Source organism: Lithobates pipiens, unplaced genomic scaffold, assembly GCF_037356315.1.
Source record: "Lithobates pipiens isolate NorthernLeopardFrog02 unplaced genomic scaffold, aLitPip1_a1.2 Scaffold_10, whole genome shotgun sequence".
Taxonomy (NCBI): Eukaryota; Metazoa; Chordata; class Amphibia; order Anura; family Ranidae; genus Lithobates; species Lithobates pipiens.
The window spans coordinates 101,828,002-101,849,584 of NW_027507686.1; the positions used below are offsets into that span (position 1 = coordinate 101,828,002).

Consider the following 21,583-nt stretch of genomic DNA (forward strand, 5'->3'; position numbering starts at 1 on the left):
GTTTCCCCCCTCCCTTCCCCCCCTTCCCACCCTTCCCTTCCCTCCTTTCCCTCCCCCTTTCCCCCTTCCACTCCCCCTTTCCCCCCTTCCCTGCCCCTTTCCCCCCGAGGCGTGGACGGGGGAGAGGGGGGTAAGGAGAGGACAATCTGCCAAAGGGAGAAATGCATTTGTTCGGGGACTGCATGTACTTTAGGGGTATGGGACGGGGGGTGGTGGATCCCATTCTGTGATGCCTTTTCTGTTGTGACGGGCTCCCTCATGCATGCCTATGTTTAGGGCGAGCCGAGGAGACCCCTCAGTGCTGACAGTTATATGCTCTACCTCTGTTTTGGTTATACTATTGTTTTTTGTTTCTTTGATGTTACTGATTGTCTTTTATTTGCATACCGGTATCAGACGTGACATTTACCACTGCCGGGACTGGGGGGACTAGGATTCGGGGGCTCCCTCTCTGACCTGTCTACCCAATATCCCAAGTAGGACAGCGCTTTAAACCCAGTGTACATCTGGTAAGCGCTATAGCATAATTGTGCTGTTTTAGTATACCCTTCCTGTACTGTTGAGTGCGGACAACCCTTAATTTCCCTCTCCCCCTGGGGTTGAGGTGCCCGGCCTCTTTTTCCCTTTACCTTTCCTTCCATTTGCCCTTCCTTTCTCCCCCTTAGTTCCCGCCATGCATTACCTACCCAAAACCTACCTTGGTTCAACTTTCTTTGCTTTTCTCTGATGTTCCCCTCCCCCTCCCCGAGGAGCGATGGCAGACTCAGTCAAGGTCACCTCTCTAAACGTTAAGGGACTGAACTCCCCTGAAAAACGGTGGATCCTCCTGTGAGAACTGAACACATCCTGTACTGATGTGGCCTTTATACAAGAAACACATTTTAAAAATACTAGCCTCCCCTTTCTATGGTCGAGATCCTTCCCTAAGGTCTACCACTCTACTAACCCCTCCTCTCCATTCTGATCTCTAGCAGGCTCCCCTGGGTTCTCCAGGATTCTCTAGTGGACCCTGGGGGCCAATATCTTTTTCTGAGGGGCCACATTGGAGAGCGCCTTTTTACATTTGCCACTGTGTACGCTCCCAATGATCACCAAGACACGTTCCTCAGAACTACCCTGCACAGATTATGTGACTTTCGGGAGGGCCAATTGATATTAGGTGGGGACTTTAATGTCCCCTTTCACCATCGGTTGACACTTCTGCCTCTTGCTCCTCGCTCCCTACCCCTCACCTAGGTCTCTATTCTGGCACCTTAATGAGAGCCTCCTCCAAATACCGGAAGTTTTAGCAGATGTGACCAGGGAATTGGACCTTTATTTCCAAGAAAACTAAAGCAGGACTGTGACCCGGGGATAATTTGGGAGGCTCACAAGTCAGTACTCCGCAGGGTACTTATCAGGCACGGGGCGCGCATCAAACGAACACGGAAGGAACAGCTTGCTAATCTGTTTCGTGAACTTGCCTCTGTGGAAGCGAAACATAAACATACCCCCTTACGGACCTTAGAGATTGAATTGGGGACACTCCATACCCATATTGCTGTCCTACTCCATTATAAAGCGAAAGCGGCACTCCAGTTTTGTCGTAAACTGACGTAGGAGTCAGAGGACAAATGCAGAAAAATCTTAGCCAGGTCGGTAAAGGAGTTGAAATCTGGCTCTTACATACCACAGTTGATAGATGAGAATGGCCAGAGGGCCTCTACCCCAACCCAAATAGTCGAAGTCTTTGAAAAATGTTTCTCTGATCTCTACAACCTGCCCGATTCAGGGTCTGGACAGGACAATGTAGACAGATATGTAACCGGTTCTGTTCTACCAACCCTCTCATCGGAATCACGGGAGTACTTGGAGGACCCGATCACACTGGAAGAAGTCCAGACGGCCGTGGGACCTCCGAAGGTGGGTAAGGCTCCGGGCCCTGACGGATATACCGCACAATACTTTAAGACCTTCCTCCCTATTCTCGGCCCGCGCTTGGTGAATTTATTTAATACAGATTACCCACACTTAACCTGTCTGTCCAACTGGGAAAAGGACCTTAATTGCTAATTTTCCCCAGCACAGAGACAACGCATTATCACTTTGGCTCTCAAAATGTTGCTGTGCACGAAGATACAGGAGACGAATTTTAAACTTCTCACCAGGTGGTATTTGACACCATCAAAGCTGCAGAAATGTTTCTCCTTTTCCTCGAACATATGCTGGAGGTGTGGAGAAGAAGAGGGCACGTTGCTGCACATTTTTTGTTCCTGCCTCAGCTTGGTGGACTTCTGGACAGAGATCCGATGCATTACACAAAAATTCACAGACTTCTCCATCCAGCAAGAGGCTGCATTCTTTCTCTTGCACCATTCACAGATTCCCATTAAGAAGTACAAAAAATCTATTTTACGGCATGTGATAAATGCGGCGAAATCCTGCATCCCTCTCTATTGGAAAAAATGTTCCCCCCCTTTCATTACTCACTGGCTTAGGAAAATAGAGGACATTAAAAAAAATGGAGGACTTGTTCCTCACATCACAAGGTATACAAGAATTTTTTAAACAAATCTGAGACATCTGGAATACCTTTATATTCTCGCTGGAAGGATGTCGCCTGCTATCGCCTTAGTGCTCTGAGCTTTCCTTGACTGGCCCCTTGGACAGTGGCTGCCATCGTGTCTCGTCCCCTCTTCTCCTTTTCTGATCTTTCAACCCTTCTCTTTTCTGCCTTCCTCCCCTATCTCTCACCCCCTCCACCCCCTCTCTCTTTTGGAAAGAGTGGAAAATTGGGAATGACGGCCCCACACCCCCCTCTGGATGGATTATGCCGGAGGGACCTGGGGGTTTGTGTGACCCTGGATCTTGGTACAGTACTTTATCCGTGCCTCGAATCATTGTGATTGATGGAAGGCAGACTCACAGTTGCGAATATACCTGTATCAAGTATTGTTCAGCTGCTTTTTGCTCTGTATTTCTCTGTTGCATTATGTACTCGGGGGACCGTCTTCCCCTATTTGGAGAAAAAATTATATTTGAAAAAAAAAAGAAGCCTACGACACCTGGTATTCCCAGGCGGTTTCCCATCCAGGCATTAACCAGGCCCGACCCTGCTTAGCCTCCAAGATCAGACGAGATGGAACAGATTCAGGGTGATGTGGCCGTAGCTGATATCTTCAGGCACTCTCAACTCTCTTGACAAACACCAAGATGGTCACCTTGGAAACAAGCGGAAAAAAATAGGTCAACGGCCACAACATAAAAAGAAGCCTACGGCATCTGGAAATCCCAGGTGGTCTCCCATCCAGGTACTAAACTGGTCCCAACCCTGCTTAGCCTCTGAGATCAGATGAGATTGGGCTCTTTTAGGGTGGTGTGGCCGTAGGAGATTTCTTCAGGCACTCTCAACCTTGACTAACGCCAATATGGTCACCTTGGGAAACAAACAAAAAAATCAAGTCAACGCCAACAACATGAGAAGAAGTCTACAGCACCTAGTATTCCCAGGTGGTCTCCCATCCAGGTATTAACAAGGCCCGACCCTGTTTAGTCTCTGAGATCAGACGAGATCTGGTGCTTTCAGGGTTATGTGGCCATAGGCGAGCTCTTCAAGCACTCTCAACCCTCTTGACAAACACCAAGATGGTCACCTTGGTAAACAAACAAAAAAAAAACAAGTCAACGCCAACAACATAAAAATAAGCCTTCAGCACCTAGTATTCCCAGGTGGTCTCCAATCCAGGTACTAGCAAGGCCCGACCCTGTTTAGCCTCTGAGATCAGAGGAGATCGGGCGCTTTCAGGCTTATGTGCCCATAGGCAATCTCTTTGGGCACTCTCAACCCTCTTGACAAATGCCAAGATAGTCACCTTGGGAAACAAGCGAAAAAAAAACAGGTCAATGTCAACAACATAAAAAGAAGACTACGGCACCTGGTATTCCAAAGCCATCTCCCATCCAGGGACTAACTAGGCCCAACCCTTCTTAGCCTCAGAGATGAGAAGAGATAGGGCTCTTTCAGGGTGATGCTGCTGTAAGCGAACTCTTTGGGCACTCTCAACCCTCTTGACAAATGCCAAGATGGTCACCTTGGGAAACAAGCGAAAAAAAAAAAAACGAATCAAGGCCAACAACATAAAAAGAAGCCTACAATAACTGGTATTCCCAGGTGGTCTCCCATCCAGGTACTAACCAGGCCTGACTCTTCTTAGCCTCCAAGATCAGACGAGATTGGGTGCTTTCAGAGTGCTCGGACTCTTTCCCCATCACTAATGGGACGAGGCAGGGGTGCCCTCTGTCTCCCCTAATTTTTATTCTGACACTGGAACCACTTATGTGTCACGTTCGGAAAGACCCGAATATTACTGGCATATCCAAACCCTCGGCACACCACAAATTTGCGGCGTACACTGACGATCTAATTTTTTTCGTCTCCAATCCACACATTTCGCTTCCCAATATACTCGCGGCTCTCCGGCGATACGGCAGCCTATCAAACTATAAAATCAATTGCACCATCGGCTGTATTGAATATATCGGTCCCGGATGGTGAGGCCAAGAGGCTATGCTCTGCTTTTCCATTCTACTGAGCTGAAAAATCTATACGTTACCTGGGCGTTGACATCGCAGCGGATTTGGTGCAATTGTACCCGCTTAATTTTCTCCCTCTCCTGAATAGACTGAAATCTGATTTGGGAAACTGGCATGATTTAACACTGACCTGGTTCGGGCGCTGTAATGCATTCAAAATGACGGCCCTCCCGCGGATCTTATACTTGTTCCAGACATTACCGATCCGGTTACCCCCAATCTTTTTCAGACATCTGCAGGTGCTGCTCCGGGACTTTATTTGGGCTCGCAAACCGCCCAGAGCCCGTTTGCAATTGCTTGCCAGACCAAAGGACAAGGGGGGTCTGGGTCTCCCAGATCTGAGACAATACAACAGAGCGACTCTGCTAGCGAGAGTCGTTGATTGGAATTGTAATGGCCCACACAAGCAGTGGGTGGAGATGGAGATTGAGGATGGATCCATTCCCCTATTGACCTCCCCGTGGCTCCTGTCCTCCTTACCAAAAGACCTCAGAGATCACCCCGTAGTGGGAGCTACGTTGGCTGTTGTGTGGAGGTTGTTCCGCTGCACACACATTGCTCCCCTGCCGTCACCAATGACTCCGGTTATAGGTAATCCAGACTTCCCACCGGGATTTACCAACAAGAAACTGCGACAGTTGACAGTGGTGGGGAAACAGCGTCTGGGAGAGGTGTGGTCCTCGGGAGGGCTCCCGACCACGCAAACTGTCGCCGAGCTTTCTGACCCTCCGCTTGACTTGTTTAATGCTTATGAACTTCGTCACTTTCTTCTGGCCATACAAAGGGCCCCCTACACTCCTAGAGACCTGACGCCCTATGAATCCATCTGTCACAAAAAGGAACCTGTGCAACACACCCTCTCCCTCCTGTACAACCTATTAAGTAGTCAGGAGGAGGAGTCGACCCCACCATTTATCCACAAATGGGAGATTGCATTTGGCATCACATTTACCCCACAACAGATAGGGAAGATCCTGACATTAGTACATAAAGCTTCCATCGCAAACCAATATCAAGAATCAGGATACAAGATAGTCTCACGCTGGTATAGAGTCCCATACCTTCTGAATAAAATGAATAGATCGATTCCGGATGTTTGTTGGAGGTGCAATTCAGATACGGGGACCATGGGACACATTTTCTGGGCATGCCCGGCCTTGAGGAACTTTTGGGTGGAGGTGACCGGGACGATAAAAACTCTCAGAAATGTAGATATCGCAGACAACCCAGCAGCGTGCCTTCTACACTTGACCGAACAGCCTGTTCGAAAATACAAAAAAACCCTCACGATGCAACTCCTGAACGCCGCCCGGGCCTGCATTCCCACACTGTGGAGGCAGCCTCAGCCCCCATCCAAGGTGCTGTGGTATTCCAAAGTCAATCATATTCTCCGGATGGAAGAATTGACCGCCACCCTTCACAACACTGAAGAGGCATTTAGTGTTACATGGAGGCCCTGGAGGTATTTTACTGGTACTTGAGACTACATTTGGGAGGTGAGCAGCGCCCCTGTCCCAGAAAACGACTGAACATCTAACGCTTACCTACGTAGGCCAAGTCTGCCCTGGGTGGCATTCCCCCCTTCCCTTTTTGTCTTTATTTTTCTTTTTTTCCCCGCCGCCATCCCCCCCCTCTTCTCTCTCCGTCTTTGCACTCTCTTCTTCCCCCGTCCTCCCTTTTCACTATGCCTTGTCTCCTTACTAGCCTTTGGGACCCAGAAGAACCCCAGGGTTCTGGACACGACCGGCTCATATTTTACTCTGGTTCACATAGGTCATGATAAGCTGGCTCGCTGTGGTCCCAGTTGTTCTCCATGATTACATTTGTCCGAACGGAGCTGCATTAGTTATACTGTACTACATGTCGGAGGTGGGGTTTCTCTCTTTTCTGCATGAAACTCTAGGACTCCCCTCTGAGAACCCAGAGTTATTTGGCTGCCTATTTTTTGTTACCATGTAATTGTGACCCTGGGTCATGCTGTATGGTTGACTGTTATATTTATGTTGTGCTACTTATACTTAATAAAAGAATAAAACAAAAAAAAAAAATAAGTCAATGCCAACAACTTAAAAAAAAAGCCTATGGCATCGAGAAATCCCAGGCGGTCTCCCATCCCGGTACTAACCAGGTCCCAACCCTGCTTAGCCTCTGAGATCAAATGAGATTTGGCTCTTTCAGGGTGATGCAGCCATAGTAGATTTTTTCAGGCACGCTCAACCCTCTTGACAAATGCCAAGATGGTCACCTTAGGAAACAAACAAAAAAAACAAGTCAACACCAACAACATAAAAAGAAGCCTACCGCACCTAGTATTTCCAGGCGGTCTCCCATCCAGGTATTAACAAGGCGTGACCCTTTCTAGCCTCTGAGATCAGCGGAGATTGGGCGCTTTCTGGGGGATGTGCCCATAGGCAATCTCTTTGGGCACTCTCATCCCTCTTGAAAAATGCCAAGATAGTCACCCTGGGAAACAAGCGAAAAAAAACAGGTCAACGCCAACAACATAAAAAGAAGAATACGGCACCTGGTATTCCAAGGCCGTCTCCCATTCAAGTACTAACTAGGCCCAACCCTTCTTAGCCTCTGAGATCAGAAGAGATAGGGTGCTTTCAGGGTGATGTGGCTGTAAGCGATCTCTTTAGGCACTCTCAACCCTCTTGACAAATGCCAAGATGATCCCTTTGGGAAACAAGCGAAAAAAACAGGTCAACACCAACAACATAAAAAGAAGCCTGCGGCATCTGGAAAACCCAGGCGGTCTCCCATCCAGGTACAAACCAGGCCCAACCCTGCTTAGCTTCTGAGACCAAACGAGATTGGGCGCTTTCAGGGTGTTGTGCCCGTAGGCAATTTCTTTGTGCACTCTCAACCCTCTTGACACATGCCAAGATGGTCACCTTGGGAAACAAGGGAAAAAAAACAGGTCAACGCGACAACATAATGAGAAGCCTACGGCACCTGGTATTCCCAAGCTTTCTCCCATCCAGGTACTAACCAGGCCCATCGCTGCTTAGCCTCCGAGATCAGATGAGATTAGGCTCTTTCAGGGTGATTTGGCTGTAGGCACTCTCTTTGGGCACTCTGAAGCCTCTTGACAAAGGCCAAGATGGTCACCTTGGGAAACAAGCTAAAAAAAACAGGTCAAAGCCAACAACATAAAAAGAAGCCTACGGCATCCAGTATTCCCAGGCGATCTCCCAATCAAGACACTAACCAGACCAGATCCTTCTATGGCACCTGGTCTTCCCAGGCAGTCTCCCATCCAGGTACTAACCAGGCCTGACGCTGCTTAGCCTCTGAAATCAGACGAGATTGGGTGCTTTCAGGTTGATGTGGCCGTAAGCGTTCTCTTCAAGACACGCCTAACCCTCTTGACAAACGCCAAGATGGTCGCCTTGAGAAACAAGCAAAAAAAACAGACAAAGCCAACAACATAAAAGGAAGCCTATGGGCTTACAGCGGACCTTAAAAGATGGGACCCACTAGCTCTGTCATGGTTCGGACGCTGTAATGTGTTGAAGATGAACGCGTTGCCACGACTTCTGTATCTACTACAAGCCTTACCTATCAAAATACCCCAGACTTTCTTTCATGCGGTTCGCTCAATCTTTATCAAGTTCCTCTGGCGCGGAAAACATATGCGTATTGGTAGGGCAATGCTATTGCGACCGAAATTGCGGGGAGGTATTGGCTTCCCGGACCCTGCTCTATATTACACAGCGACGCACATGACACCGGTGGTTGACTGGTGCCGGTGTTCTGCCATATACTGTCCAGCCATGATATAGTGTCCGCTGTGTACTCCGAAGCTGAACGGCTCCTGCGCGGTGAGTGGAGGTGGTAGCCCCACCATCCAAGCGGACATAGGGTTGTGAATATTAGAGGGTCCCTCGCAGGTGAGCTTAGCTCGCCACGCTTCGGGCTTGGCCTCGCTGCGCTCGGCTCTTTTATATTCTTAATCTATGTCCACTTGGATAGTGGGGATAGAACCTGTACTCAGTGCGCAGGCGCCGTTCATGCTCGCAATTTTCGGAATCTGTGTTGCTGTGTACTGCGCATGCTCAGTACACAGCGGACACTATCCGATGGGGGACCATATGTGATAAGACACCGGCATGGGGAACTGAAGCTATGGGTCAAGCTAGAGCAGGAGATGGCGCGGGTTCCACTGGACTGGTCTGCCTTGGGTCGGGGAGGCCATTGGAGCCCTGTGTGACTACTCACCCGTTAATTGGCCCCTCGCTGGCCGAGATGGATAGTTTTTTTCACCTTTCCCACCTGACTAACTTCCCTTCTCCTATGACCCCAATTATTGGACATCCTAGATTCCCTCCGGGCCTGTCTGACCAGGCCTTTACCAGGCAAGCCCCGAAAGGGCTTCTGAGAGCAGCCCTATTTCTTGGACCCACAGGCTTGATTCCCATGGGAACCATACTGCTAGAGTAAGTACCTGTTGCATTGGATAGCTGGAGAGCTAGACAGCTAATCCATTTCCTCGGATCACTACCTAACCATTCGTTCTTCTCTAGACAATTCCACCCCTTCGAGGAACTTTGCCTGGATGATGGCCCAATTCATGGTTCCCTCTCTAGGTCCTACCTAATCCTGACAGATGCACAATCCTCCACGGATCCACCCTTCCTAGCTAAATGGAAAAGGGACTTACAAACTACATTCTCCAAACCACAGAAGGACAGAATACTCTTTTTTGCCCATAAGTCGTCACTCTGCAGTAAATATCAGGAGATCTCATATAAGCTGATCACACGCTGGTATCGTACACCGGTGGTGTTGGCCAAAATATTCCCCGGTCAATCTGACCGCTGCTGTCGCTGTGGGCAACAGGCTGGCACCATTCTCCACATTTTCTGGGAATGCCCTAAATTACAAACATTCGGGCAGCCTGTCCTGAGACTCATCCACAAGTTCACAGACATTTCCTTAGCCAATGATCCCGCAGCAGTTCATCTCAATCTAACTCCTATGTCGAGAAAGCGTTATCATAAGTCCTTACTTAAACATCTCCTCAAGGCAGCTAGGGCCTGCATCCCAAGTCAGTGGAAAGAGCAATCTGCTCCAATGGTGACCCAGTGGTTCGCAAGGGTAAATGATATTGAACGAATGGAAGACCTGACTGCCACAATGAGGGATAAAACGGAAGAGCATGGGAACAGATGGTTCTACTGGACCCAGTTTCGCTTTTCGGAAGAATACCTCCGCGAGACATAGTAAGCTCATGGTGATCGTTGGAGATCGCTGTTCCAAACGTTGGACAGCTGATGAGCTGGTGAGCCGAGGGCGTCTCTTGCTCCCTGGGAGGGGACCCCATCCTATCCACTCTACCCACGACACCCCCTTACCCCTTCTTTTCCTTTTCTTCCATTTCCTTCCCCAATCTTCTCTTTCCCCTTCTCCCTCTTTTCAGTTCTACTATTTCCCTTCTTAACTCAAAAAAGGGAAAAGAAAATGGTATGTTCCGACCCCATTTGACTACTACACAATACTCTTCCTCTATCTATGGATATCTAAACTCTTCGAAGGTAGCAGGGCTAGTATCAATAATATTTTAAGTGGTAGAGGATCCCAACGAGATGGAGCTTTAATCTCATCTTGATATGACCGCAAAGCTGTACACGTGCTATTCTCCTCTGACTTCTTACCATTGGCTCTGATATCCATGCAATATGATCGTTTGTTTGTAATTATTTGTATCACACATTCTGTGAAGTTGCCTTTGCATTGCATGTCGCATACTACTAAATAAAAAATAAAAAAAGCCTATGGCACCTGGTATTCCCAGGCGGTCTCCCATCCAGGTACTAACCAGGCCCGACACTGTTTAGCATCCGAGATCAGACGAGATTGGGCGCTTTCAGGGTGATGGGGCCGTAGGTGATCTCTTCGGGCACTCTCAACCCTCTTGACAAACGCCAAGATGGTCACCTTGGGAAACAAGTGAAAAAAAAAACAGGTCAAGGCCAACAACATAAAAAGAAGCCTACAGCACCTAGTATTCCCAGGTGGTCTCCAATCCAGGTACTAGTAAGGCCCAACCCTGTTTAGCTTCTGAGATCAGAGGAGATGAGGCGCTTTCAGGGTAATGTGCCCATAGGCAATCTCTTTGGGCATTCTCAACCCTCTTGACAAATGCCAAGATAGTCACCTTGAGATACAAGCGAAAAAAAACAGGTCAATGTCAACAACATAAAAAGAAGAGTACGGCACCTGGTATTCCAACGCCATCTCCCATCCAGGTACTAACTAGGCCCAACCCTTCTTAGCCTCAGAGAAGAGATAGGGCTCTTTCAGGGTGATGCTGCTGTAAGCGATCTCTTTGGGCACTCTCATCCCTCTTGACAAATGCCAAGATGGTCACCTTGGGAAACAAGCGAAAAAAAAAAAACAAATCAACGCCAACAACATAAAAATAAGCCTACAATAACTGGTATTCCCAGGTGGTCTCCCATCCAGGTACTAACCAGGCCCGACTCTTCTTAGCCTCCAAGATCAGACGAGATTGGGTGCTTTCAGAGTGATGTGGCCATAGGCAATCTCTTCAGGCACTCTCAACCCTCTTGACAAACACTAAGATAGTCACTTTGGGAAACAAGCGGAAAAAAAACAGGTCAACGCCAACAACATAAAAAGAAGTCTACGACACCTGGTATTCCCAGGCGGTCTCCCCTCCAGGTACTAACAAGGCCTGACTCTTCTTAGCTTCCAACATCAAACGTGATCGGGTGCTTTCAGGGTGATGTGCCTGTAGGCAATCTCTTCAGGCACTTTCAACCCTCTTGACAAACGCCAAGATGGTCACCTTGGGAAACAAGCAAAAAAAATAAAAATAAGTCGGAAGCTTGAGACAATACGGCCCGAGTCCTCAATTTAATCCATGCGGCGCATGTACAGGGAAGGCCCTTGCTTATGTTGTCAACGGACGTGGAGAAGGCCTTTGACAGGGTGGCCTGGCACTTTATGCAGGCCACCCTGGAACATATAGGTCCAATATATATAGAAAGGCCAGTATGGTGGCCTGAAATTATGGGAGGAGCCCGGTGGAATATATAACCAGCCGTCCGCCCGTCTTCCTCGTCGGTTCCGGTGCGCGATACCCGCCCACCCATCCCCTTTATCAGGGCATTTCTCTAAGCATACTCCTCAAGTGAGTACTCATTTCACCCATTTCATATTCATTTCATTTTAAGGTATGCCCCCTTATTTTGGCATACCGTACGTTAGACCAGGGCACACTTTCAGGTCCATTTCAAGTAAGCGAGTTTATGTTAACCTTGTTTGTCATCCTTATCCGTATCGGTCTGAGGGCTCTGGACCATAAATATATATATATATCCAATGCAACAGGTACTTGCTCTAGCAGTATGGTCCCCATGGGAATCAAGCCCGTGGGTGCAAGAAATAGGGCTTCTCTCAGAAGCCCTTTCGGGGCTTGCCTGGTAAAGGCCTGGTCAGACAGGCCCGGAGGGAATCTAGGATATCCAATAATTGGGGTCATAGGAGAAGGGAGGTTAGTCAGGTGGGAAAGGTGAAAAAAACTATCCATCTATCCAGCGAGGGGCCAATTAACGGGTGAGTAGTCACACAGGGCTCCAATGGCCTCCCCGCCCAAGGCAGACCAGCCAGTGGAACCCGCGCCATCTCCTGCTCTAGCTTGACCCATAGCTTCAGTTCCCCATGCCGGTGTCTTATCACATATGGTCCCCCATCGGATAGTGTCCGCTGTGTACTGCGCATGCGCAGTACACAGCAACACAGATTCCGAAAATTGTCGAGCATGAACGGCGCCTGCGCACTGAGTCCAGGTTCTATCCCCACTATCCAAGTGGACATAGAGTAAGAATATAAAAGAGCCGAGCGCAGCGAGGCCAAGCCCGAAGCGTGGCGAGCGAAGCTCGCCTGCGAGGGGCCCTCTAATATTCACAACCCTATGTCCACTTGGATGGTGGGGCTACCACCTCCACTCACCGCGCATGAAAATCTCCGAAGCTTCGTCTGCTCCGTACTGCGCATGCGCAGTATGGCGCAGACACTATATCATGGCCGGACAGTATATGGCAGAACACCGGCACCAGTCAACACCGGTGTCATGTGCGTCGCTGTGTAATATAGAGCAGGGTCCGGGAAGCCAATACCTCCCCGCAATTTCGGTCGCAATAGCATTGCCCTACCAATACGCATATGTTTTCCACGCCAGAGGAACTTGATAAAGATTGAGCGAACCGCATGAAAGAAAGTCTGGGGTATTTTGATAGGTAAGGCTTGTAGTAGATACAGAAGTCGTGGCAACGCGTTCATCTTCAACACATTACAGCGTCCGAACCATGACAGAGCAAGTGGGTCCCATCTTTTAGGGTCCACTGTAAGCCCATAGGCTTCTTTTTATGTTGTTGGCTTTGACCTGTTTTTTTTGCTTGTTTCTCAAGGCGACCATCTTGCCGTTTGTCAAGAGGGTTGGGCGTGTCTTGAAGAGAAAGCTTACGGCCACATCAACCTGAAAGCACCCGATCTCGTCTGATTTCAGAGGCTAAGCAGCGTCAGGCCTGGTTAGTACCTGGATGGGAGACTGCCTGGGAAGACCAGGTGCCATAGAAGGATCTGGTCTGGTTAGTGTCTTGATTGGGAGATCGCCTGGGAATACTGGATGCCGTAGGCTTCTTTTTATGTTGTTGGCTTTGACCTGTTTTTTTTAGCTTGTTTCCCAAGGTGACCACCTTGGCCTTTGTCAAGAGGCTTCAGAGTGCCCAAAGAGAGTGCCTACGGCCAAATCACCCTGAAAGAGCCCAATCTCATCTGATCTCGAAGGCTAAGCAGCGATGGGCCTGGTTATTTCCTGGATGGGAGACAGCTTGGGAATACCAGGTGCCGTAGGCTTCTCATTATGTTGTCGGCATTGACCTGTTTTATTTTCCCTTGTTTCCCAAGGTGACCATCTTGGCATGTGTCAAGAGGGTTGAGAGTGCACAAAGAAATTGCCTATGAGCACAACAACCTGAAAGCGCCCAATCTCGCTTGGTCTCAGAGGCTAAGCAGGGTTGGGCCTGGTTTGTACCTGGATGGGAGACCGCCTGGGTTTTCCAGATGCCGCAGGCTTCTTTTTATGTTGTTGGTGTTGACCAGTTTTTTTTGCTTGTTTCCCAAAGTGATCATCTTGGCATTTGTCAAGAGGGTTGAGAGTGCCTAAAGAGATCGCTTACAGCCACATCACCCTGAAAGCACCCTATCTCTTCTGATCTCAGAGGCTAAGAAGGGTTGGGCCTAGTTAGTACTTGAATGGGAGACGGCCTTGGAATACCAGGTGCTGTATTCTTCTTTTTATGTTGTTGGCGTTGACCTGTTTTTTTTCGCTTGTTTCCCAGGGTTTTGGCATTTTTCAAGAGGGATGAGAGTGCCCAAAGAGATTGCCTATGGACACATCACCCTGAAAGCGCCCAATCTCCGCTGATCTCAGAGGCTAGAAAGGGACGTGCCTTGTTAATACCTGGATGGGAGACCGCATGGAAATACTAGGTGCGGTAGGCTTCTTTTTATGTTGTTGGCATTGACTTGTTTTTTTTGTTTGTTTCCCAAGGTGACCATCTTGGCGTTTGTCAAGAGGGTTGAGCGTGCCTAAAAAAATCTACTATGGCTGCATCACCCTGAAAGAGCCAAATCTCATTTGATCTCAGAGGCTAAGCAGGTTTGGGACCTGGTTAGTACCTGGATGGGAGACCGCCTGGGATTTCTCGATGCCATAGGCTTTTTTTTTAAGTTGTTGGCATTGACTTATTTTTTATTTTTTGTTTTATTCTTTTACTAAGTATAAGTAGAACAACATAAATGTAACAGTCAACCATACAGCATGACCCAGGGTCACAATTACATGGTAACAAAAAATAGGCAGCCAAATAACTCTGGGTTCTCAGAGGGGAGTCCTAGAGTTTCATGCAGAAAAGAGAGAAACCCCACCTCCGACATGTAGTACAGTATAACTAATGCAGCTCCGTTCGGACAAATGTAATCATGGAGAACAACTGGGACCACAGCGAGCCAGCTTATCATGACCTACGTGAACCAGAGTAAAATATGAGCCGGTCGTGTCCAGAACCCTGGGGTTCTTCTGGGTCCCAAAGGCTAGTAAGGAGACAAGGCATAGTCAAAAGGGAGGACGGGGGAAGAAGAGAGTGCAAAGACGGAGAGAGAGGAGGGGGGGATGGCGGCGGGGAAAAATAGAAAAATAAAGACAAAAAGGGAGGGGGGGGGAATGCCACCCAGGGCAGACATGGCCTACGTAGGTAAACGTTAAATGTTCACCTCCCGAATGTAGTCTCAAGTACCTGTATCAAGGCTGTTCGGTCAAGTGTAGAAGGCACGCTGCTGGGTTGTCTGCGATATCTACATTTCTGGGAGTTTTTATCATCCCGGTCACCTCCACCCAAAAGTTCCTCAAGGCCGGGCATGCCCAGAAAATGTGTCCCATGGTCCCCGTATCTGAATTGCACCTCCAACAAACATCCGGGATCGATCTATTCCTTTTATTCAGAAGGTATGGGACTCTATACCAGCGTGAGACTATCTTGTATCCTGATTCTTGATATTGGTTTGCGATGGAAGCTTTATGTACTAAGTTCAGGATCTTCCCTATCTGTTGTGGGGTAAATGTGATGCCAAATGCAATCTCCCATTTGTGGATAAATGGTGGGGTCGACTCTTCCTCCTGACTACTTAATAGGTTGTACAGGAGGGAGAGGGTGTGTCGCATAGGTTCCTTTTTGTGACAGATGGATTCATAGGGCGTCAGGTCTCTAGGAGTGTAGGGGGCCCTTTGTATGGCCAGAAGAAAGTGACGAAGTTGATAAGCATTAAACAAGTCAAGCGGAGGGTCAGAAAGCTTGGCGACAGTTTGCGTGGTCGGGAGCCCTCCCGAGGGCCACACCTCTCTCAGACGCTGTTTCCCCACCACTGTCAACTGTCGCAGTTTCTTGTTGGTAAATCCCGGTGGGAAGTCTGGATTACCTATAACCGGAGTCATTGGTGACTGCAGTGGAGCAATGTGTGTGCAGCGGAACAACCTCCGCACAACAGCCAACGTAGCTCCCACTACGGGGTGATCTCTGAGGTCTTTTGGTAGGGAGGACAGGAGCCACGGGGAGGTCAATAGGGGAATGGATCCATCCTCAATCTCCATCTCCACCCACTGCTTGTGTGGGCCATTACAATGCCAATCAACGACTCTCGCTAGCAGAGTCGCTCTGTTGTATTGTCTCAGATCTGGGAGACCCAGACCCCCCTTGTCCTTTGGTCTGGCAAGCAATTGCAAACGGGCTCTGGGCAGTTTGCGCGCCCAAATAAAGTCCCGGAGCAGCACCTGCAGTTGTCTGAAAAAAATTGGGGGTAACCAGATCGGTAATGTCTGGAACAAGTATAAGATCCGCGGGAGGGCCGTCATTTTGAATGCACTACAGCGCCCGAACCGGGTCAGTGTTAAAGCATGCCAGTTTCCCAAATCAGATTTCAGTCTATTCAGGAGAGGGACAAAATTAAGCGGGTACAATTGCGCCAAATCCCCTGCGATGTCAACGCCCAGGTAACGTATAGATTTTTCAGCTCAGTAGAATTGAAAAGCGGAGCGTAGCCTCCTGGCCTCACCATCCGGGACCGATATATTCAATACAGCCGACGGTGCAATTGATTTTATAGTTTGATAGGCTGCCGTATCGCCGGAGAGCCGCGAGTATATTGGGAAGTGAAATGTGTGGATTGGAGATGAAAAAAATTAGATCGTCAGCGCATGCCGCAATTTTGTGGTGTGCCGAGGGTTTGGATATGCCAGTAATATTCGGGTCATTCCAAACGTGACACATAAGTGGTTCCAGTGTCAGAATTAAAATTAGGGGAGACAGAGGGCAGCCCTGCCTCGTCCCATTAGTGATGGGGAAAGAGTCCGAGCACTCTGAAAGCACCCAATCTCGTTTGATCTTGGAGGCTAAGAAGAGTCAGGCCTGGTTAGTACCTGGATGGGAGACCACCTGGGAAACCAGTTATTGTAGGCTTCTTTTTATGTTATTGGCGTTGATTCGTTTTTTTTTTTTTGCTTGTTTCTAAAGGTTACCATCTTGGCATTTGTCAAGAGGGTTGAGAGTGCCCAAAGAGATCGCTTACAGCAGCATCACCCTAAAAGAGCCCTATCTCTTCTCTTCTCTGAGGCAAAGAAGGGTTGGGCCTAGTTAGTACCTGGATGGGAGATGGCGTAGGAATACCAGGTGCCGTATTCTTCTTTTTATGTTGTTTACATTGACCTGTTTTTTTTCGCTTGTATCTCAAGGGGATTATCTTGGCATTTGTCAAGAGGGTTGAGAGTGCCCAAAGAGATTGCCTATGGGCACATAAGCCTGAAAGCACCCGATCTCCTCTGATCTCAGAGGCTAAACAGGGTCGGGCCTTGCTAGTACCTGGATTGGAGACCACCTGGGAATACTAGGTGCTGAAGGCTTCTTTTTATGTTGTTGGCGTTGACTTGTTTTTTTTTTTTTGTTTGTTTACCAAGGTGACCATCTTGGTGTTTGTCAAGAGGGTTGAGAGTGCCTGAAGAGCTCGCCTATGGCCACATAACCCTGAAAGCACCAGATCTCGTCTGATCTCAGAGACTAAACAGGGTCGGGCCTTGTTAATACCTGGATGGGGGACCACCTGGGAATACTAGGTGCTGTAGACTTCTTCTCATGTTGTTGGCGTTGACTTGATTTTTTTGTTTGTTTCCCAAGGTGACCATATTGGCGTTAGTCAAGGTTGAGAGTGCCTGAAGAAATCTCCTACGGCCACACCACCCTGAAAGAGCCCAAACTCATCTGATCTCAGAGGTTAAGCAGGATTGGGACCAGTTTAGTACCTGGATGGGAGACCGCCTGGGATGTCCAGATACCGTAGGCTTCTTTTTATGTTGTTGCCGTTGACCTATTTTTTTCCGCTTGTTTCCAAGGTGACCATCTTGGTGTTTGTCAAGAGAGTTGAGAGTGCCTGAAGATATTGGCTACGGCCACATCACCCTGAATCTGTTCCATCTTGTCTGATCTTGGAGGCTAAGCAGGGTCAGGCCTGGTTAATGCCTGGATGGGAGACCGCCTGGGAATACCAGGTGTCGTAGGCTTCTTTTTTTTTTTTTTATATAATTTTTTCTCCAAATAGGGGAAGACGGTCCCCCGAGTACATAATGCAACAGAGAAATACAGAGCAAAAAGCAGCTGAACAATACTTGATACAGGTATATTCGCAACTGTGAGTCTGCCTTCCATCAATCACAATGATTCGAGGCACGGATAAAGTACTGTACCAAGATCCAGGGTCACACAAACCCCAGGTCCCTCCAGCATAATCCATCCAGAGGGGGGTGTGGGGCTGTCATTCCCAATTTTCCACTTTTTCCAAAAGAGAGAGGGGGTGGAGGGGGTGAGAGATAGGGGAGGAAGGCAGAAAAGAGAAGGATTGAAAGATCAGGAAAGGAGAAGAGGGGACGAGACACGATGGCAGCCACTGTCCAAGGGGACAGTCAAGGAAAGCTCAGAGCACTAAGGCGATAGCAGGCGACATCCTTCCAGCGAGAATATAAAGGTATTCCAGATGTCTCAGGTTTGTTTAAAAAATTCTTGTTTACCTTGTGATGTGAGGATCAAGTCCTCCATTTTTTTTTAATGTCCTCTATTTTCCTAAGCCAGTGAGTAATGAAAGGGGGGGCAACATTTTTTCCAATAGAGAGGGATGCAGGATTATGCCGCATTTATCACATGCCGTAAAATTGATTTTTTTGTACTTCTTAATGGGAATCTGTGAATGGTGCAAGAGAAAGAATGCAGCCTCTTCCTGGATGGAGAAGTCTGTGAATTTTTGTGTTATGCATCGGATCTCTGTCCAGAAGTCCACCAAGCTGGGGCAGGACCCAAAAATGTGCAGCAACATGCCCTCTTCTTCTCCACACCTCCAGCATATGTTCGAGGAAGAGGGGAAACATTTCTGCAGCTTTGATGGTGTCAAATACCACCTGGTGAGAAGTTTAAAATTCGTCTCCTGTATCTTCGTGCACAGCGACATTTTGAGAGCCAAAGTAATAATGCGTTGTCTCTGTGCTGGGGAAAATGAGCAATTAAGGTCCTTTTCCCAGTTGGACAGACATGTTAAGTGTGGGTAATCTGTTTGAGAGAGAATGTGGGCCAAAGGGCCTTCGCTCCTGCATAGAGTCTCAAACTCCGTCTGAGGGCGGGCGAACGTTTGAGGATTGGGGATGGAATGGAGAAAATGATGTAGTTGCGCCGCTCTCCAAAAAGGCAGTTGGAAAAGCTCTGTCGGATCTGTTAGGGTGGAGAAAGAAGGCCATTTTCCATCAATGACGAATTTAGACGCATTGTCTAGGTTGGAATTTCTAAGTGGGTCCCCAGTTCAAAGGTTGGATGGCCACGTATAGGGAATAGGGGGGAAGTCAAAGACGTGAGTGTGTTTTGGGTAGCGATCAGGTGACTGACTTTCAACTAAGCCCCTATAGTGGGATGTGACATAAATTCTGTGGGTAAATACTTATAGCACCACATGGCGCTTCTTAGCGGAATTCGGGAGTGAGCTTAGAAAGTTTGTTTCGATTCCAGTCCAGGAGCGTGGTCGGACCAAGTAATATGGCCAATGGAGGAAGAGCTCACCAAGTGCAGTTGGTCATGTGGAATCAAGAAGAAGTCTATCCTCAAGTATGATTTGTGAGGGGAAGAGCAAAAAGAGTAGTCCCTTTCCCCAGAGTGTTGCAGACGACAGACATCAACTAATTGGTCATTCAGTAAACACTTAGTAATCCGCTTTCTAGAGGAAATGAGGAGCGAGGAGCAAGAGGCAGAAGTGTCAACCGATGGCGAAAGGGGACATTAAAGTCCCCACCTAATATCAACTGGCCCTCCCGAAAGTCACATAATCTGTGCAGGGTAGTTCTGAGGAACGTGTCTTGGTGATCATTGGGAGCGTACACAGTGGCAAATGTAAAAAGGCGCTCTCCAATGTGGCCCCTAAGAAAAAGATATCGGCCCCCAGGGTCTACCAGAGAATCCTGGAGAACCCAGGGGAGCCTGCTAGAGATCAGAATGGAGACTCCATTGGTCTTAGAGGAGGGGTTAGTAGAGTGGTAGACCTTAGGGAAGGATCTCGACCATAGAAAGGGGAGGCTAGTATTTTTAAAATGTGTTTCTTGTATAAAGGCCACATCAGTACAGGAAGTCTTCAGTTCTCACAGGAGGATCCACCGTTTTTCAGGGGAGTTCAGTCCCTTAACGTTTAGAGAGGCGACCTTGACTGAGTCTGCCATCGCTCCTCGGGGAGGGGGAGGGGGACGTCAGAGAAAAGCAAAGAAAGTTGAACCAAGGTAGGTTTTGGGTAGGTAATGCATGGCGGGAACTAAGGGGGAGAAAGGAAGGGCAAATGGAAGGAAAGGTAAAGGGAAAAAGAGGCCGGGCACCTCAACCCCAGGGGGAGAGGGAAATTACGGGTTGTCCGCACTCAACAGTACAGGAAGGGTATACTAAAACAGCACAATTATGCTATAGCGCTTACCAGATGTACACTGGGTTTAAAGCGCTGTCCTACTTGGGTTGGTGGGTAGACAGGTCGGAGAGGGAGCCCCCGAATCCTAGTCCCCCCAGTCCCGGCAGTGGTAAATGTCACATCTGATACCGGTATGCAAATAAAAAGACAATCAGTAACATCATAGAACCAAAAAACAATAGTATAAACAAAACAGAGGTAGAGCATATAACTGTCAGCACTGAGGGGTCTCCTCGGCTCGCCCTAAACATAGGCATGCACGAGGGAGCCCGTCACAACAGAAAAGGCATCACAGAATTGGATCTGCCACCCCCCATCCCATACCCCTAAAGTACATGCAGTCCCCGAACAAATGCATTTCTCCCTTTGGCAGATTGTCCTCTCCTTACCCCCTCACCCCCGCCCACGCCCTGGGGGGAAAAGGGGCAGGGAAGGGGGGAAGGAGGAGTGGAAGGGGGAAAAGGGGGAGTGGAAGGGGGGAAAGGGGGAGGGAAAGGAGGGAAAGGTGGGAAGGGGGAAGGGAGGGGGGAAACAGGGGAGAGGGGACAAACATGCGGAAATGTCAAGTCCTTTAGCGCACTCCCACTAGCAAACACCTGGACCCCATAAATTTCAACTCCTCCCCTCCATGGTCACCACATCAAGATGAAAGAGGAGCAGCCCTGGTCGGTGCATGGAAAATCCGTCAGGCAAGGGGCTGGGGCCACCATCCCTCCATCCAACGGGAGACTTCACCCGAGCAGCAGTCCTGGGGCCCGCCAATTAGTGTCTCTCCTGCATCGCCATCGGGGGCTGTGTAGAGCATCCAGTAAGGGGTAAATCCTCCAGGGGGGTCCAGAGTCACCCTGGAGGGAAGCAGTGTCTCGTACCAATAGGCTCAATAAATAAGTCATCCAGGGTCCCCGAAAGCTGCAGAAGGCAATGTCGGCAAAGAGTAGATGGGAGCCAGAGGGGGGGACGAGGGGCGCAACCAGGGGGAGGGGACACATATGCGGGAATGTCAAGCCCTTCCAGAAAAGCGCACTAGGTATCACTCAGACCCCCCAAACTGCAACTCCCCCATCTAAGGTCAAGACTCCAGAAGGGAAGATGAGCCGCCCTGGTCTGTACATGAAAGAACCTGCTGCCAAGGGGTTGGGGCCATCATCCCTTCCTCCAATGGGAGATGCCACCAGCATGACAGCCCCGTGTCCGGTCAAGTGGTGCCCCTCTGACAATGTCGTTGTGGTATATGCGGAGCATCCAGGGAGAGGCAGGGACCACCCAAACAGTGAGGGCCTCCAAGGGGGACCGGTGTCAGACAGGAGGATAGCGGTGTTTTGTTAATTAGACAAGTCATCCAGTGTGTTCCTGTGAGCAGCGGAAGGAAAGGTCGGTAAGGATTATGAATGGGTGGGGGCCCGGGTGTGCATAAAACTGCCACCAGATGACCGGGGCCGAGAGGGCA

General features: G+C 48.9%; 9 pseudogenes; 3 read left to right on the forward strand and 6 right to left on the reverse strand.

The window, feature by feature from the left end:
- Positions 1-3,249: 3,249 nt before the first annotated feature.
- LOC143949957 (5S ribosomal RNA) lies at positions 3,250-3,369 on the reverse strand (annotated as a pseudogene).
- Positions 3,370-3,464: 95 nt separating this feature from the next.
- On the reverse strand, positions 3,465-3,583 carry LOC143944600 (5S ribosomal RNA; annotated as a pseudogene).
- Positions 3,584-7,518: 3,935 nt separating this feature from the next.
- Positions 7,519-7,637, reverse strand: LOC143951737 (5S ribosomal RNA; annotated as a pseudogene).
- Positions 7,638-10,347: 2,710 nt separating this feature from the next.
- On the reverse strand, positions 10,348-10,466 carry LOC143954243 (5S ribosomal RNA; annotated as a pseudogene).
- Positions 10,467-10,567: 101 nt separating this feature from the next.
- On the reverse strand, positions 10,568-10,686 carry LOC143944853 (5S ribosomal RNA; annotated as a pseudogene).
- Positions 10,687-11,002: 316 nt separating this feature from the next.
- On the reverse strand, positions 11,003-11,121 carry LOC143944402 (5S ribosomal RNA; annotated as a pseudogene).
- A 2,221-nt stretch (positions 11,122-13,342) lies between these two features.
- Positions 13,343-13,461, forward strand: LOC143950675 (5S ribosomal RNA; annotated as a pseudogene).
- A 317-nt stretch (positions 13,462-13,778) lies between these two features.
- On the forward strand, positions 13,779-13,897 carry LOC143952157 (5S ribosomal RNA; annotated as a pseudogene).
- Positions 13,898-17,162: 3,265 nt separating this feature from the next.
- LOC143945161 (5S ribosomal RNA) lies at positions 17,163-17,281 on the forward strand (annotated as a pseudogene).
- Positions 17,282-21,583: the final 4,302 nt, after the last annotated feature.